This window comes from Peromyscus leucopus, chromosome 2 (genome assembly GCF_004664715.2).
Source record: "Peromyscus leucopus breed LL Stock chromosome 2, UCI_PerLeu_2.1, whole genome shotgun sequence".
NCBI lineage: Eukaryota > Metazoa > Chordata > Mammalia > Rodentia > Cricetidae > Peromyscus > Peromyscus leucopus.
The window spans coordinates 63,574,742-63,591,027 of NC_051064.1; the positions used below are offsets into that span (position 1 = coordinate 63,574,742).

Here is a 16,286-nt window from a genome sequence, read left to right on the forward strand (position 1 = left end):
AATCGGGGCAATAGGAAAGTGGCAGTACTCTATCGAAATCAGTGCAGAGGTTCCTCAAAAAACGAGACTAGAATTGCCATATGACCAGCCTGTGCCACTCCTTGGTGTATACCCAGGAGACCACACAAACACTGGTATACCATGTTTGTTGCTGCAATATTCACACTAACCAAGACACAGAACCAGCCTAGATGCCCATCAACTGATAGTGGATAAAAAAATATGTGCCACATGTACACAGTGCAATTATTTTCAGGTATAAAGACAACAAATCATGACATTTTGCAGGGGTGGGAGGGGAATGGAAGAAACTGGAGATCATTAAGTTAGTGAATAAACCAGACTCAAAATGACAAATAATACATGTTTGCTCTGAGACGAAGGCTCTGGATTTAACTGTATGTGGGGGTGGGGTCATGAAAGTAGGGAGGGGATGAGGAGGAGGCATGAAGAGAGCCTAAGGGAAGACATGTGGAAGAGAGGGTAATAACATGCAGGTGTCGTGAATGCAGAAGGAAGACTATCTGGCGGGGGGGGGGGGGGGGGGGGGGGGGGTTGAAGACCAGCAAGAGGCAGAAATGGGGAAGGGGCAGGCAGTGGAGACAGGCATGAGTAAGGACAATGTGCAGTAGCATTTGTATGAAAATGCCATAATGAATTGCATGGGTTTGTATGCTAATGTATGTATGCAAACCTGATTGTAACTGAAGTGGCCCTCGAATGATAGAGATACCTGACGCATCCCAGTCTTATCCACTGAATCATGTATGACACATCCCAGTCCAGAACATCCCAAAGCATCCAGAGGTGATAAACCATTCTGTGTCCTGCTTGATACACTGGGATTCTCCTAATTCTTTCTTGTGTCTCTTTGGGTATTTTTGTTATTTTTGACTAACTGTATCTCATTCTAGGACATGGGTTGTCAAAGCAAAGCCTCTGAGATAAATCCAGTTCAGTGTCTGCTTTTAGAAATAAAATGCCTATCTGTGTATTGTTTCTAGCTGCTTTTGTGTGACAGAAAATGGTTGCTAACCACTCTTTTAGAAAACAGAGCAATTCAAGCTGAGTGTGGAGACACAATGCCTTCTCAGCCCTCAGGCAGAGGCAGAGGCAGGAGGATGACCAGGAGTTCAAACAAAACAAAGATGTGACTCTTCTAAAAATGCCAGTGAAAGGCAATTTGCAGAAACAGGCAACTTGAGCTGAGCCCAATAATAACAAGACTGCTATTGGCAGCTAACACTTCACCAAGAATATGAATCCTGTGCTGTCCTGTCAGTGATGTGCAGGGCAGTGGTCCACTGGATAAGGAGAACCATATGTCCTTTGCATCCTTTGCATCAATTTCCTAATTTCACTTGAAAAAAACCACTTGAGATGACCAGAGGCTACGTTTCTCCCCAGTTTAAAAAAAAAAAAAAAAAAAAAAAAAGGTTCTGGCCGTACCTCCCAGAATGCACTTGTCAAGCAAAACAAGACAAAAATCTTCTGAAGACCAGAGTGTGGTTGCTGAGAGCAGTGCTGTTATGAAATGTCTCCCACAGGCTCATGTATTTGAAGAATTCATGTTTGGTGGGTTGTTTTAAAAGGTTGTGGACGTGGGGCCTTGCTGGTGGAGTCGAGCCAGAGGGTGAGAGATCTCTCTGGTTCGAGCTCTAAATCTTTTGCATCCTGGTTCACCAGGCTGTGAGCAAGCTGTGCCACAAGCCACTATTGAAGACAGCCAAAATAAACCCTTCCTCCATTAAGGATGCTTCTCAGTGGGTGTTGGTCGCAGTGACAGAGGGACTGAGACAGCTGCCTTGCTCGGTGGTTTTCGGGGAGAGGCCACTCCAGGAGGGGAATTGTGTGCCTCTCTATCCCACGACTCAGTCACAGTTCCTAGTACAGGGTCTCAGTCAGGAAAAATACATGAATGATTGGAAAGATGTTTCTCCGGTTCATGAGTATTTTCAAAGCACGTTGTTCTTTGCTGAGCACACTGCACATTGAGTGACCGTCCTCTAATTGCAAGACAGAGGCTGGGAAGGAGTCACAGTGACAGGACTGACAACCATTTTCCTCAAGTTAGATGATGGAGTATTTTTTTCAATGTTTTTAAATTTTCTTTAAATGTATGTAATTTTAATAAAAATGATAGAATATATGATAATTTACAAACATGGTTATGAGATACCTGAAGAAAAGTAAGCCCTTTAACTTTTTATTTTCATTCTAAGACAATCTGCTTTTCCTGTTGTTGCAAGGTTTCTTAGGGCGACATCCCCAAGCCTTGTGATAGCCACATTAGTCGTTATAAGATGCAGAATTGGCTGTGCAAAATTGGAGGTCCAATCTGACCTATTTTTGATCTTATTTGTAAGCTACAATTTTTTGTTCCCTTTTATTTATTTATTTGTGTGTTTGTTTGTTTTGTTTTTTTCCAGACAGGGTTTCTCTGTGTAGTTTTGGTGCCTGTCCTGGATCTCGCTCTGTAGACCAGGCTGGTTTCAAACTCACAGAGATGAGCCTGTCTCTACCTCCCAAGTCCTGGGATTAAAGGAATGTGCGCTTTAGTCATGTTGGAGCTCCTCCTCCCCAGGACCTGGAGGGATGTTGTCACTCGACGGCCACCTAAATGGCAAAGCTAATGAGCAATCACTGCTTTGGGACTCCTCATCCAAGAATGGATAAATCCCACCTTGGGAGCTATGGAGAGATAGTGATGAAGACCGCATTTCTTGGAGATTGATTTTAAAAAGAGGCACGTGCCTGTCCACGTTTCCATTTTGATCAGTGACTATTTCTGCAAGGCTGGCAGTGGTGGAGATCTGGGACACTTTTGTGTCCTTTAAATACTTGAAGTACACACAGAGTTGATAAATATTTGCAGAGGATACTGTCATTTCTACCCTAGAGGTGGAGACTGTCTTCTGCTACACGACTGAAGACAGAGTTAAAATACAGTCAATGAAAGGAAGAGGGTCAGGAGGGGATTGTAGACAGAGAGAAACAAAGACTTACACGCAGGACTTTCAATGTGTGGAGATGAAAAGTGAATTCTCTTTAGTGTCCCAGGCCTTGCTATTCAAGCCCCACAGAGACCTAGGAGCTTGGTAGAAACTGGGACTTCAGACTCTACATCAGACCCACTGATGAAGAAAGGACCTCCATCCCGAGGCTGCATATTACTTGTGTGCATGCCGATATTTAAAAGAACGACTATCAAGATCCATTTCTAACTGAGGCTCTCTGTAGACCAGTGAACGAGCTACATCAGCATGGCATTTGAACTGGAAAGAAACTCAGCCCCTGGTCATCTCATGTAGTTTTTTTTTTTCAAGTGAAACTGGGAAATTGATGCAAAAAACATATGGTTCTCCCTATCCCACGGACCACTGCCCTGCACTGACAATTTAGTACAGGATGCTTCTCTTGGTGAAGTGTAGCTGCCAATGGCAGTCTTATTATTATTGGGCTCAGCTCAAGTTGTCTATTTCTGAAAATTACCTTTCACTAGTATTTACAGAAGAGTCACTATCTTTTGTTTTGTTTGGTCTTGTTTGAACTGCTGGTCATCCTCCTGCCTCTGCCTCTAGAGTGGTGATGATGTGGGCACCGCATCACCACACCTAGCTTGAATCGCTCTGTCTTCTAAAAAAGTGGTTAGCAACCATTTTCCGTCACACAAAATCAAATACATTTTCTGGGGGAAAAAAAAAGTTCTGCAGCTCCCAACACGCCTCTCTGGATCTGAGCTATCTTCTTTTAGCCTACTCATCCTTTATGAAGCATGGCAGGGCACGATACTCATCCTTTATGAAGCATGGCAGGGCTGCCTCAGTTTTCTTACTCAAGAACACTGGAAGACCCTTCTTTGTTGCTTATGAATGTCAAAGTCCTTCTTAGAAGCCCTTCTGTAATCCAACCTCTTTAGCTCATCCTAGTTTTCTTAGACCTCAGCTCAATCCTACCCTACATAGGGAGACCTCAGTTTTCAGACATTTGTCATCCATAGAATTCACATTTCTATGTTAACATTTAACAATATCCTCTTCCATAGACAGATTCATTTTATACCTCTTTGTGCATCAATGATTTTCATAACTTTGTTTGAAACTAAGAAAAGTTTACAAAGGAAAAGGTAATGGTATTAGCTTTTATATTTTAATTAATTATGTAATAAATAAGCATGTATCTGTGGTAGGAATAGACACATTGAAAATGCCTTAAGATTGCATTATCACACATGACTTCTAGTAGTTTCTATGAGAACTATTACAAAGCAATGAGAAAAATTGATAGTAAATTAGCTGAAGAAAAAAATTTCCTTCTTTCTTCACCCACAAAATTAATTTGAAAAATACTAAAGAGTCTTACTGTGTAGCTGACCTCAACCTCGAAGTCCTCCTGCCTCAGCTCCTAAAGTGCCACCATGCCTTAGTATTTTAGTTATTTAATGGTTAGATACAACTTTATCCTTTATGTATTTTTAATCTTATATTTGTCATAATAGATATTTACATCATTTTCTGCAATAGCTTAGTTTGAAAACTAAAATTTACATTTGACACCAGGAAAAGTTTAAGAACACATAAAGAACCACAAAATAGTCACATATTTTAAAGCACGGGATGGAAAAATGACTTTCTGTCAAGCGTGTAAAGAACCCACATATTGAAAATCTGCCCTTGGAGCAGCTTTTCACTCCCATGGTTTTAAAAAAAAAAAAAAAAAAAAAAAGCCTCTCACGTCCCTTCATGCACGTAGCAGGGACTGAGAGAAACAGGAGAATCATCATTTCCGTCTTGGTCTTTCTTTAATTCACACACTACCCAAAAGGCATAATTGCCCAACAACCCCGCTGTCTTGGCTCCTGGAGCCTGTGCCAGTGAATGCAGCTCCTTCCTGTCCTGGCTTTGGGTCAGAGGACACAATAGAGTTTTCTTTCCTGATAGTAAAGGAATCACCGACAGTAACAAGCTCCATGGAGATGGCCATTTCAATCCTAGATTTCCAGACAAATATAATTTTAAATAAACATTTCTTTTTGGAAAAAAAATAATGTATTTGATTTTGTGTGCGAGTTTTTCCCCTGCATGTATGCATGTATATCACATGCATGCTTGGTGCCGAGGAGGCATGAAGAGGGAGTCAGTTCCACAGTACTAGAATTACAGACGGATGTGAGCTACAAGGCAGGTACTGGGGACTGAACCAGGAATCTCTGCAAGAGCAGCAAGTGCTCTTAACCACTGAGCCATCTCTCCAACCCCACAAACACACTGATTTTTCTGACAAACCACTCGCTTTTTGGAGTATTGATATTGAAAACTTGTTATCTAGGAAGGGCAACTCTATCCCTTTGTCCCACCTCACTGAGGTTGAACAAATCTCTCCTTGGGAACATCCTGGTTCTCTCCCAAGTCCAACAATCAAAAGGCTTAATACCTGGCAGGAACTGAGCAGATACGCTGCAAGCACTTTCCATTCTGGGAAGCCAAGCCACTAAGTGGTTAAGTATGTTGACTGCCACCCCACAGCTTTGGGGTGTTGAAGCTGCCATGCACCTTCCTGACATATATCAATCCAGTTGTGGTTTGTTAGGTTTTGTTTAAATCTACACCAATACTGCTCAAACTCGAGCATGCAACAGAATCCCTAGAGGACTTGTTAAAGCATGTGCTGCTGGGCCTCACCCTCAGAGGTTCTGAGTAAGTCCAGGGTGGGGTCTGGGAATGGGTGCTGTTCTCAGGCCATGCTGATGTAGCTCATTCACTGGTCTACAGAGAGCCTCAGTTAGAAATGGATCTTGGTAATCACAGTTTTAAAATATTAACATGTACACGAGTAACATGCAGCCTCGGGATGCAGGTCCTTTCTTAATCAGTGGGTCCGATGTAGAGTCTGAAGTCCCAGTTTCTACCAAGCTCCTAGGTGATGCCAATGAGGGCTTCACCTTGAATCAAGGTCTCTGTGGGACTTGAATAGCAAGGCCTGGGACACTAAAGAGAATTCACTCTTCATCTCCACACATTGAAAGTCCTGCGTGTAAGTCTTTGTTTCTCTCTGTCTACAATCCCTTCTTTCCTTCTTTCTCCCTTTCTTTCTGTCTCTCTTTCTGACTCTCTTTTTCTTTCTTTCTTTCTTTCTTTCTTTCTTTCTTTCTTTCTTTCTTCCTCTCTTTATCTTTCTTTCTTTCTTTCTTCTCTTTATTTCTTTCTTCCCCCTCTTCCTTCTTTCTTTCCTTCACTGACTGTATTGTAATTCTGTCTTCTTTTCTTCTTCTTCTCACCAACTCCCTTCCTCCGTTCATCTCTCTACTTCCTTCCTTTCCACAATCACTCTCTGGTTTTCTTGACATTTTTAGAAGTCTTTAAAGTCCTGGACTTCTCTCAGGACTGTGTCTCTGTGTCAGTTTGTTAAATAGCAAACAAAGTAACGCAGAACAAAAACACCGCTCCACTTGCTCATAAGGAAACTCTCCCCAGACTGTCTCCGACTTTCACGGTTCCAAGGACGATGTCAGGATTGAGTTAGGAAAATGCGTGTGAGCGCATGTTAGGAAAACAATGCAGCCAGCCAGGTCCAAAGGGAATGCCCAGACTTCTCTTATTCTAAAAAGTTTTTTAACTGGGACCATTTTGTCTGAGACTAGAAATTTTTCCCTGTTTGAGAACTAATGTAGCAAACATTTTTTTTTCAGATATGGGTTTTATAAACCTGACTGTTTTCTGGCTTTTAATGCTGCTTAAACCCTAGTTGAGAACAAACAGGCTTCTGTGTGCCTTCCTCTGTACTCTCCTTGCCCTAGGGCTGGGCAAGCTGCTTGGCAGCCAATTCTGTGGCAATCTGCAAGTCTTAGCACTGGAGGACAGAAGTATGGCTCAGCCTCACAACCCTCCAGTAACCAGAGACTGAGGCAGACGTTTGTCATTAATTAGCTGTGTCTGAAAGTTAATTCTGAACTATCTCCTTTAGTTTTGTCTCTCTCTGTGACAAGTGTCCGGGGCTTGAATTCTAAATCAGCTCTAGCAGCACAAAGCTTCAAAACCTGCTGCACATTAATCGTTTCACCTTATGGTGAGGAAACAAAACTATCCAGGAACTTGCAAGGCAAACCACATGGAAGCAATGCCTAGAAGTCAGCCCTCTGTTTGAAGCAGTAGTTGCTGAATGCCAGCACAAGTTTGCACCCCCAGAAGTCATTTAGAGTTGTCACCACTCCTGGATGCTAGTGACACCAGTAGGTAGAACCCAACATTCCCTGTGCTGTTGAATATCCTACTATGCCAACAAGGTCCCCCGCCCCCATCCGCCATGATAGCAAAAACTATGGTCCAAAGCATCCGTAGGGCTTTGGCTGGAAGGCCTTGCTCAGAGGATGCTCAGTCTGGGTCACATCTGCTTCCCTTCTTGAATGAAAACTGAGACAAAGGAAGGGAGAATTCATGCAGGTAAGACCTTCAGTCTGCAATCATGAAGTTTGTTTCTGTATTTGGGGGTTTTGTTTGTGTTTGCTTGTTTTGTTTTAAGCTGCAGTTTGTCAGACCCTGGTTGGAATGACAGAAGAATCAAAAGTAGGAAGGCACCAAATTCTAATGCCAATGGGGTCTAGAGAGCAATATAAGTAAAGCATTTCAGGGGGCAAAAAATGGGGGTGCAGATACTGGACAAAGACATCAGAAATACTTCTATTTGTTATAGAAGAAAATAGCGCCGGGCAGTGGTGGTGCATGCTTTTAATCCCAGCACTCGGGAGGCAGAGCCAGGCGGATCTCTGTGAGTTCGAGGCCAGACTGGGCTACAGAGTGAGTTCCAGGACAGGCTCCAAAGCTACACAGAGAAACCCTGTCTTGAAAAACCAAACAAGAAAAAAAGAAAGAAAATAGCAGCACACCCACAACCAAAAGTAGCATGTTGACCCAGTTCAGTCTTCCCGGTCAAGGAAGCCCAAGGTCATTAGCACATGTGCGCATGTCCCTCCAGGCAGAACCACTGGCCTCTCCACTTGACCATCAACACAGGACTGGGGTTAAATTAGCACACATGCACACATCCCTCCAGCAGAACCACCTGCCTCCACTTGACATCAACTGGGGCTATGGAAAACCCAAACAAAGATATTCCTCATTTTTCTTTTATTGGAGAAATAGCTATTTCTCACATCTTTTGTTGATCTTGTTGCTCTGAGAAATAGAGAAACAGAAGCCAGGGCCAGATCTGGAAAATTATAAATTGATTGCTTTTTGGTTTTTTATTTATTTATTTATTTATTTATTTATTTATTTTGGTACAGCTTGCTAGCAAAGAATTTTAATTATTTTTTTTACAGTTTTTTAAAAGCTGTAAACACAAAGATGGTGCTACAATAAAATGCTATGTGGCCCATGAAGCCTAAAATATTATTTGCTACTTACAAAAAAAGTTTTTTTTTAACTCTCATCCAGTGACTGATGGAAGCAGATGCAGAGATCCACAGGCCAAGCCCCAGGCGGAGCTCCAGGAGTCCAATGATTGAGAGAGAGAGGAGGGATTATATGAGCAAGAGATACTGAGACCATGATTGGAAAAAGCACAGGGACAACTAGCCAAACTAGTTGAAACACATGAATTGTGAACCAATAGCTAAGGAGCCCCCATGGAACTGGACCAGGCCTTCTGGATAAGTGAGATAGTTGATTAGCTTGAACTGTTTAGGAGGCCCCTAGGCAATGGAACCGGGACCTGTCCTAGGTGCATGGGCTGGCTTTTTGGAACCTAGGGCCTATGCTGAGACACTTTGCTCAGTCTTGGTGTAGGGAGGAGGAGACTGGACCTGCCTCAAGTGAATCTACCAGGTTGGGCTGACTCCCCAGGGTAGATCTTGCCTTGGAGGAGGTAGGAATGGGGGTGGGGGTGGGGGGAAGGCTGGGGGGTGGGAGGAGGAGGACAGGGAATCCGTGGCTGATACGGAAAATTAAATTAATTATAAAATAAAAATTTTTTTAAAAAAAGTTTGCCAACTTCCGATAGTGTGAAAGTGAAGTTTCTTTATAGTCTAAGTGATTTAGAACAAAACAGCAAAGTTCTGGAATCTGTGAGTCATGAAATGAATTTACAGGAAGCTTATTATAGGATTAAAGTGTTAGTACTTTTCTACACAGCACAGTTTTTTTTTTTTTTTTTTATTATTATTCTTTGTGGATTTCACATTATGCACCTCAATCCCACTCATCTCTTTGTCCCTTTGTATCTGCCTTCTGCCCTTGCAACCTCCTCCTGAAAAGTAAAATAAAAATTTTTTAAAAAAAGACAAAAACAAAAATTTCATCGTGGAAGCTGTAGTGTTACACTGAGCCTCCATACATCTTTACTTGCAAATGTTCATTAAGTTGAGTCATTGTCTTGGTTCGAGGCCTCTGGCTTCTGCTACACTATTGTCTGGATCCTCACTGGGACTCCTCTTGAATATCCTGCTGTTGCTCTGTGTTGTGGAGATCCTGCAGCTTTGGGTCTGCAGGACCGGCCCCTTCACATGCTCCAGCAGTTCATTGATGGGGTGGATGTTGGGGTGGGCCAACTCATAGCTGTGGATCTGGGCCTGGGTGACAGCTGAGTTGGTCAGCCCACCAGCTCTCCTGCATCCTCATCACCAGGGCAAGCTCTCCAGCACTTCCCTGGCTAGCTTAACTCTTGCCACAGGCAATAAAGGGCAGCGCCAGCTCTCCCACTCTCACACCTTTGGGGCCAGCTCATCCACACTGATACCACCAGGGCCAGCTCTACTGCACTGCCCAGTCAAGGTACAGGGCCCTCTCTCCCCAATGCTGCAGCTAGTGAGGGACAGGGCCAGCTCTCCTAAGTGCCACAGGTGACAAGGGCAGGGATGGGCATCTTTTCCTCCACCACACCACTGCATGGCAGATGAGACACAGCACAGTTTCTTCATAATTTCTTCATGAACTCAGCCGCAAGTTTCTAATGTTTTCTGCAAGGTGGGAGAGGTCAGAGAAGAAAGAAATGTGTAGAAATCAATGACCAAAGGATAAGATCAAGAGGAGAGAAACTGACGATTGGCTTCTGAATCCAAAGCCCTTGGTTTTCAGGGTCTTGGCTTGCCAACTAGTTGCCTAGTCACAGCCTAAAGGTGAAACTAGGTTCAAAGTCTGCCAAAAAGTTCCAGGTTCTGAGATGACCCATTCAATGATGTCACAGAAAAGCTACCTTTATATTCCACCCAGAATGCCACAGTTGATAGGACAACTACAGTGGTCCACCTGAACCAACAGGAGAGGATTATCAGCGAGTCCCAGATGTTAATCATGGTGCAGATGATTAATGACATAGTAAGTATTTCATTGGCTTCATGAGATAGTTCAAGATCCTTCAAAAGCAATATTCAATGAGACTTGTTAAACACTTGGAATTATTCCCTCAATCCAGGATCCCGCCATCACACTCTGTCAAGGGAGATCTTTCCACTCTTTTGTTTGTTTTATGTCTTTTGTCTTGGGGTCTCACTGAAAGAAGAGCCCATGTAACTCTGGCTGACTTGGAGCTCACTATGTAACCTGAAAAGCGTAGGAGAAGCCAGGTTGGTGGTGATGTAGGCTGGTACTTCCAGCTAGTCGGGAGACAGTGGTGGGAGAATTGCAAGTTAGAGGCTAGCCTAGGTTATATAGCGAATACAGGGTCCAGCCTAGGCAAGACAGTAAAATTCTATCTCAAAATAAAAAGTAACAAGAAGGTTAAAGGCAGACTTCGACTAGCTCATGCTGTGCCCTGGGTTTAATCGCTAATACCACAGGAAACAGAGATGAAACTGGGAAATGGATGCCTGTCTGGCTGCTGAGAACCCAGTCACCCATCCTGCAGAAATACAGGCCCGGGAAGTGGGAGCACCTTCTTTGAATCATCAGTCTCACCTGATGGGAACTTAATTATCAAGTTCTCCTTGCTGAAGGGCAAGCATGCCATCGCTAGGGAATTAACTCCACCCCTAATGGGGATAGCTCTGCTCTGCTTAATCCAATTATGAACTAACCTGATTACCACCTAGTCCAGGGGTGCTTAAGGTGATGCTGTTCACCACAGTGAAAAGAGTGCAGTTCGTCACTGGGAGAAACCAGTATTGGCTGAAGAAATATGCTCTGTCGTCAGGCTGCCAACGTGAACAATCCCAGCTGCACCACCACCCGCTGGCTGGCCACAGGGAAGTTGGGGAACGTCTGTGCCCTTGTGTGTGAAATGGATAGGATGAGAATATACACTGAACACGGTGGGCGTAAAGACTACAATTCAGAACATCAGAGTGGATGAGCTAGTCTCAATTCCAGGGAAAAATGAGAAAATCAACTGTGAAGAGCACTCACTCACTCCCTGTAGCTATCCTTCCATCCAGTGGGCGTTCCATAAGGGCTTACCATCCACAAGTGAGAGGCTGGGGAAGAATAGGGGTGAACCAGAGTAACTCCAATAGGAAAAACCAGGCCCCCAAAGAGCTAGTTTAGGACATTCAGAAGCAAATAGAAATACAGTGACCTGAGGTCCCAAGATGGAAGACTTTAATAAGTGATAACAACAAGTATTGGAAATTTAACTTAGGGAGTTTAGGGGAAAAAAGTCAAATCATTAAATGAATGGTATTGATTAATACTTTAAGAGTGATCACTCCCATAAAGCAAGACATGCCACCACTGATGCGTTTCATGTGTCTTTAAAATTATTAAATACAGAGATCCAGCTTGCACAGTACCTCCCTTCTCACCTTAATACTTTTTTCACTCCTCCCTGGCTGACCTGCTTCCACCCAAAGGCAGCTGCTGCTGCTGTGCCATTTAGTAAGCAAACTTCTAACTTGTCTGCCAATATATCACCACTCACGTGTCCTCACCAAACAAAAAGCTATGTCTAGTCTCAGGCTCACTAAGAAAAGGTTGGACCAGCTGGAGGACAGAAAGGAAGGGTGCCTGGATTTGAAGACTTCCCCAATTCTTATACCTTTCGCAAGATTTTCATGTTATTTTTTGCAAGATTTTGTGAGAGTCTGGGACCATGTACATTTATTTCCCCATGTGTTCTGGTTTCAGGATGAATTGAAAGAGTTGTTAAGGGTTGCTGGGAGCAAGCTGGTGGTGGTGGAGTTCTCAGCAGCGTGGTGTGGCCCCTGTAAAAGGGTTGGCCCTATTTTCCAGGTAAGTATTTCCAGCATCTATCTCATCATCGCCAAAGGAATTTTGGTCCCCCAAAGTTTTTCTACTTCTGAACTATTCCTAGGGTGGTAGTTCTGTTGTTTTGTTTGTTTGTTTGATTTTAAGCATCCCAGTGAACCTTCAGAAGCTAATATCCTGGAATCTCATTAGGAGAAACCCAAAGACTGGGATTATTTGTCTATGGGTAGTTCACCAAGGAACACCAGGATATGCTGAAGAATTACAGCGTACAAATGAATGGGAATTCATATCATTACATCCTACCCAAGTCGGAGCTCAGAACTTACAACTATTGAAAGAGACCACGGATAAACAACACTATTTATGTTTAGCCGTATTCTATGTCTGTGCACCACTTGCATGCCTGGTGTCCATGAAGGCCACAAAAGGGCATCAGTTCCCCTGGAACTCGAGTCACAGACAGTTGTGAGCTGACATGGCTTTGCCCAGGACTGGACCCCGCTCCTCTGGAAGAAGAACCAGTGCTCTTAACCACTGAGAAGTCTCTCCAGCCCCCACATCAGGGATTTTAGTTTCCTTTCTCCTAGTTGTACAAATGTCTCCCGGCTATTTTGGGTCACCTTTGTGACATATATTCCTTCCTTCAAGCATGGTGAAGTTTTAATTCCATGATGACTGTCTTAGTTAGGGTTTCTATTGCTGTGAGGAGACACCATGATCACAGCAACTCTTATAAAGAAAGAATTTAATTGGGGTGGCTCACTTACAGTTCCAGAGGAACAGTCCATTATCGTCATGACAGGGAGCATGGCAGTGTGCAGACAGACATGATACTGGTTACATCTTGACCAGAAGACAGCAGGATGTCAACTGAGACACACAGTGGTATCCTGAGCATAGGAATTCTCAAAGCCCACCCCAACAGTGACACACTTCCTCCAATAAGGCCATACCCACTCCCAGAAAGCCACACCTCCTAATAGTGCCACTCCCTACAAGATTATGGGGGCCAATTACATTCAAACGATCACTATGAGACAACTAAAAACCTTCTACTCTGTTTTCAGTGAGGTTTTTAAACATCTTGGATTTCCTCACTTGGCCTCTTGAATCTGCCAAAACTAATTCTAACAACAGTCACAACCATCAATATTTAGGTGTGAATGAACTTGTAGCAGATAAAGAAAAGAACTACATGACATTTCTTTTTTTTTTAGCATTTGTATATGTGTAGTGTACAGGCATGTATGCATGTTCACATGTGCAGGTCCAAAGTTGACGTAAGATGTTTTCTTCAATGGCTCTCCATATCACATATTGAAGCAAAGTTTCTTGCAGAACTCAGAGCTCATCGATCAAGCTAATCTGGCTAGCCAGATTGCTCTGGGGATCCACTGTCTCTACCTCCTGCATTCTGAGCATATAGGCAGACACCATACCCAAAGGCTTTTATATGGGTTCTAGATATCTCAGGCTTTACACTTTCATGGCAAAGCTTTACCCATTGGACGCCCCACCTCCCCACATCTTCTATATGACTGACACTTCAGCATACCTATTATGCCTGAAATTCTTGAACTATCCAGAAGGAACATTTTAGTGTTTGACAGACCACTCTGTCACTCAAAACTAAGAGAGAAGACTCCCTAACTATTCCACAGAAATAGCCAGTGCTCAGATACAAAAGTGTGAATCCACTCAGGTGACATACAGTTAAAGCTGTTGCCAGTGCCAATAAAAGGTACATAATAAGCCACCTAAGTATGTGCGTGCGTGCGTGCGTTCGTGCGTGCGTGCGCGTGTGTGTGTGTGTGTGTGTGTGTGTGTGTGTGGTGCATATGTGCAGGCGGAGGCCTAAAGACAACCTCAGCGACCGTCATTCTCAAACACCATCTACCCTCTATGTTGATATTTTGGTTTGGTTTGGATTTTTGAGGCACGGTCTCCAACTGGGCTGAAATTCACTCAAAGGATAACGTGGCTCGTGGCTAATGAGCCCAGAGATTCATCTGTCTCTAGCTCCCCAGAGCTGGGATTACAAGTGAGCACCACCACACCTAACTATTTTTCACATGGGTTCTGTGGATCAGGTCTTCATGACTGAACATCAAATACTTTACTAACGAAACATTTCTCCAGCCCTAAAATCCAAGTCTTTTTTTTTTAAACTGGTGATTGATGGATTGATGTGGAGAAACTGTATGTTACATTTTTGTTGGTAGAAAGGTAAAACTAGCCGGGCGGTGATGGTGCACGCCTTTAATCCCAGCACTCAGGAGGCAGAGGCAGGTGGATCTCTGTGAGTTCGTGGCCAGTCTGGGCTACAGAGTGATTTCTAGGACAAGCTCCAAGCTACACAGAGAAACCCTGTCTCAAAAAAAAAAAAAAAAAAAACCAACCAAACAAACAAAAAAAGGCAAAACTATATAGTTACTCTGAAAATAATTTAGTAATTACTTATAAGGTATAACATACATAACATACATATATATATTAGAATGTTAGAAGAAAATAAAGGTCTATAAATAACTTACTATGGCATGTTAAGTCATTAATTAACCTGTGACCTAAAAATTAACATTCAGTTAAACTATGGCCTAACAGTTGTGCTCTTGATCAAATAAAATGAACCTACTCATGAATATTCATAGTATATATCTTCAATATTTAAAAGCTAAAAGAAAAGCTCATGTCTTTCAATAGACAATTAATATACAAGAAAGAAAAGGAATTATGTAGCCCTCATTTATTATATATGCAGATAAAACAGAGCAGAAGGACATCTGTCAAAAGAGGGATCTTTTTTTCTGTGAATAAGTGACCTGGCCTAGAACTGCATATATTACCCAGCAGGCCTCAGTTTTGTGAGTCTCCTACCTCAGCTTTCCAAGTGCTGGAATTAGAGTAGCATCACCATTCCCAGTTCAGAATCATCGTTTTAATCTGAGAAATAGTCTCAAGCCTCAAAGGTCTTTGTGTATATTATACAGGAATTTTTCTCCCATATCACCATTTTGAGGGACCACAGGAGAAAGAACCCCACATAAATCACAATCCACACACAAAACTGCAGGGAGGATTGCCAGCGGCGAGGGTTTCTCCCACATCCACCAGAGCCCTCCCACGCCTTGCAGCTTCCAGCTTCTCCCTCCCCGGGGAGAGCTCCAGCTGTATTGACTCCACTTGGACAAGCTTTGGACACCTTGTATGTCACCTTCCAGGAGTAGTCCCATTCGAGAGGGGTGACTGCAAATGCTTCTGACATGATTTTTAAACAAATCAAGAGACTAATCAAGTGCCTATGGAGTGTGCACACAGCTGTCTGAACGTAAATCTGGGCTGACGTGAGACACCACCGTCCCTCATCCTCACCCCAGAGCCAGGACCCTGCTGTCACCACTTCCATCGAAGGCATTTACAGAACAGAGTGGAAGCAGGAGCTAACCCCTTCCTCCTTCCTACCACCTTTCGTGGCTTCTCATTGGCTAGCTGGAAGTCAGTCAGCGGAGTCTGGAAAGTCCCGTTTCCATACACGGCAGATTGCAGGGAGTGGGGGTGGCTGGGAGAACACTAGGCTGGTGATGGTCATCAAGAACTTCTCCTGCCTCCAGCATCACACTCCCAAACCCCATCAAGATGAGAAGGTCAAAGCACCAAGTCCACGTCAGGTTCAGAGAACTGCATCTTCTGCCCAGATGCCAGGACCACGGCCCAGTTGCTAACGCTGATCTAAGCCCACCCCCAACACCCCAGATAGATTTTTGAAAAGCATTACATGTAGTCCCTTGACACCTTCAGGAAAATCCTGCTTTGCCTCCCCACTGCTGACAGGGTAGGTCTGGCCCCCTGTACACAGCTCAATTGCTCTGCTTTTGGTCCTCAAATCTTGAAATCAGTCTTCAGTTTTGTTCTTTGACTCTGCAATGGATCCTCGCTTGACCTTGAGGGGCTTCAAGTTCTAGGCTGTAATGAACCTTCAGAAGGATGCTTAGGTCTCTTTAACAACCAGGTCATACATTTCTTCTTTCCAAAGTGACATTTCTGGTGCAAACGTTAATATTTATGTTATTTTATTCTTTTGTCTTGAAGGCGATGTCTTTAAAATACCAAAACGTCATGTTTGCTAATGTGGACGTGGACTCCTCTAAG

At 43.4% G+C, this 16,286-nt stretch overlaps 1 long non-coding RNA gene across 1 annotated transcript; it reads left to right on the forward strand.

Moving 5' to 3' along the window:
- The first annotated feature begins 10,195 nt into the window (after window positions 1-10,195).
- On the forward strand, window positions 10,196-16,286 carry LOC119087343. The gene is made up of 3 exons (XR_005090750.1): window positions 10,196-10,310; window positions 12,054-12,158; window positions 16,227-16,286. It is a non-coding gene; the product is annotated as an uncharacterized LOC119087343 (long non-coding RNA).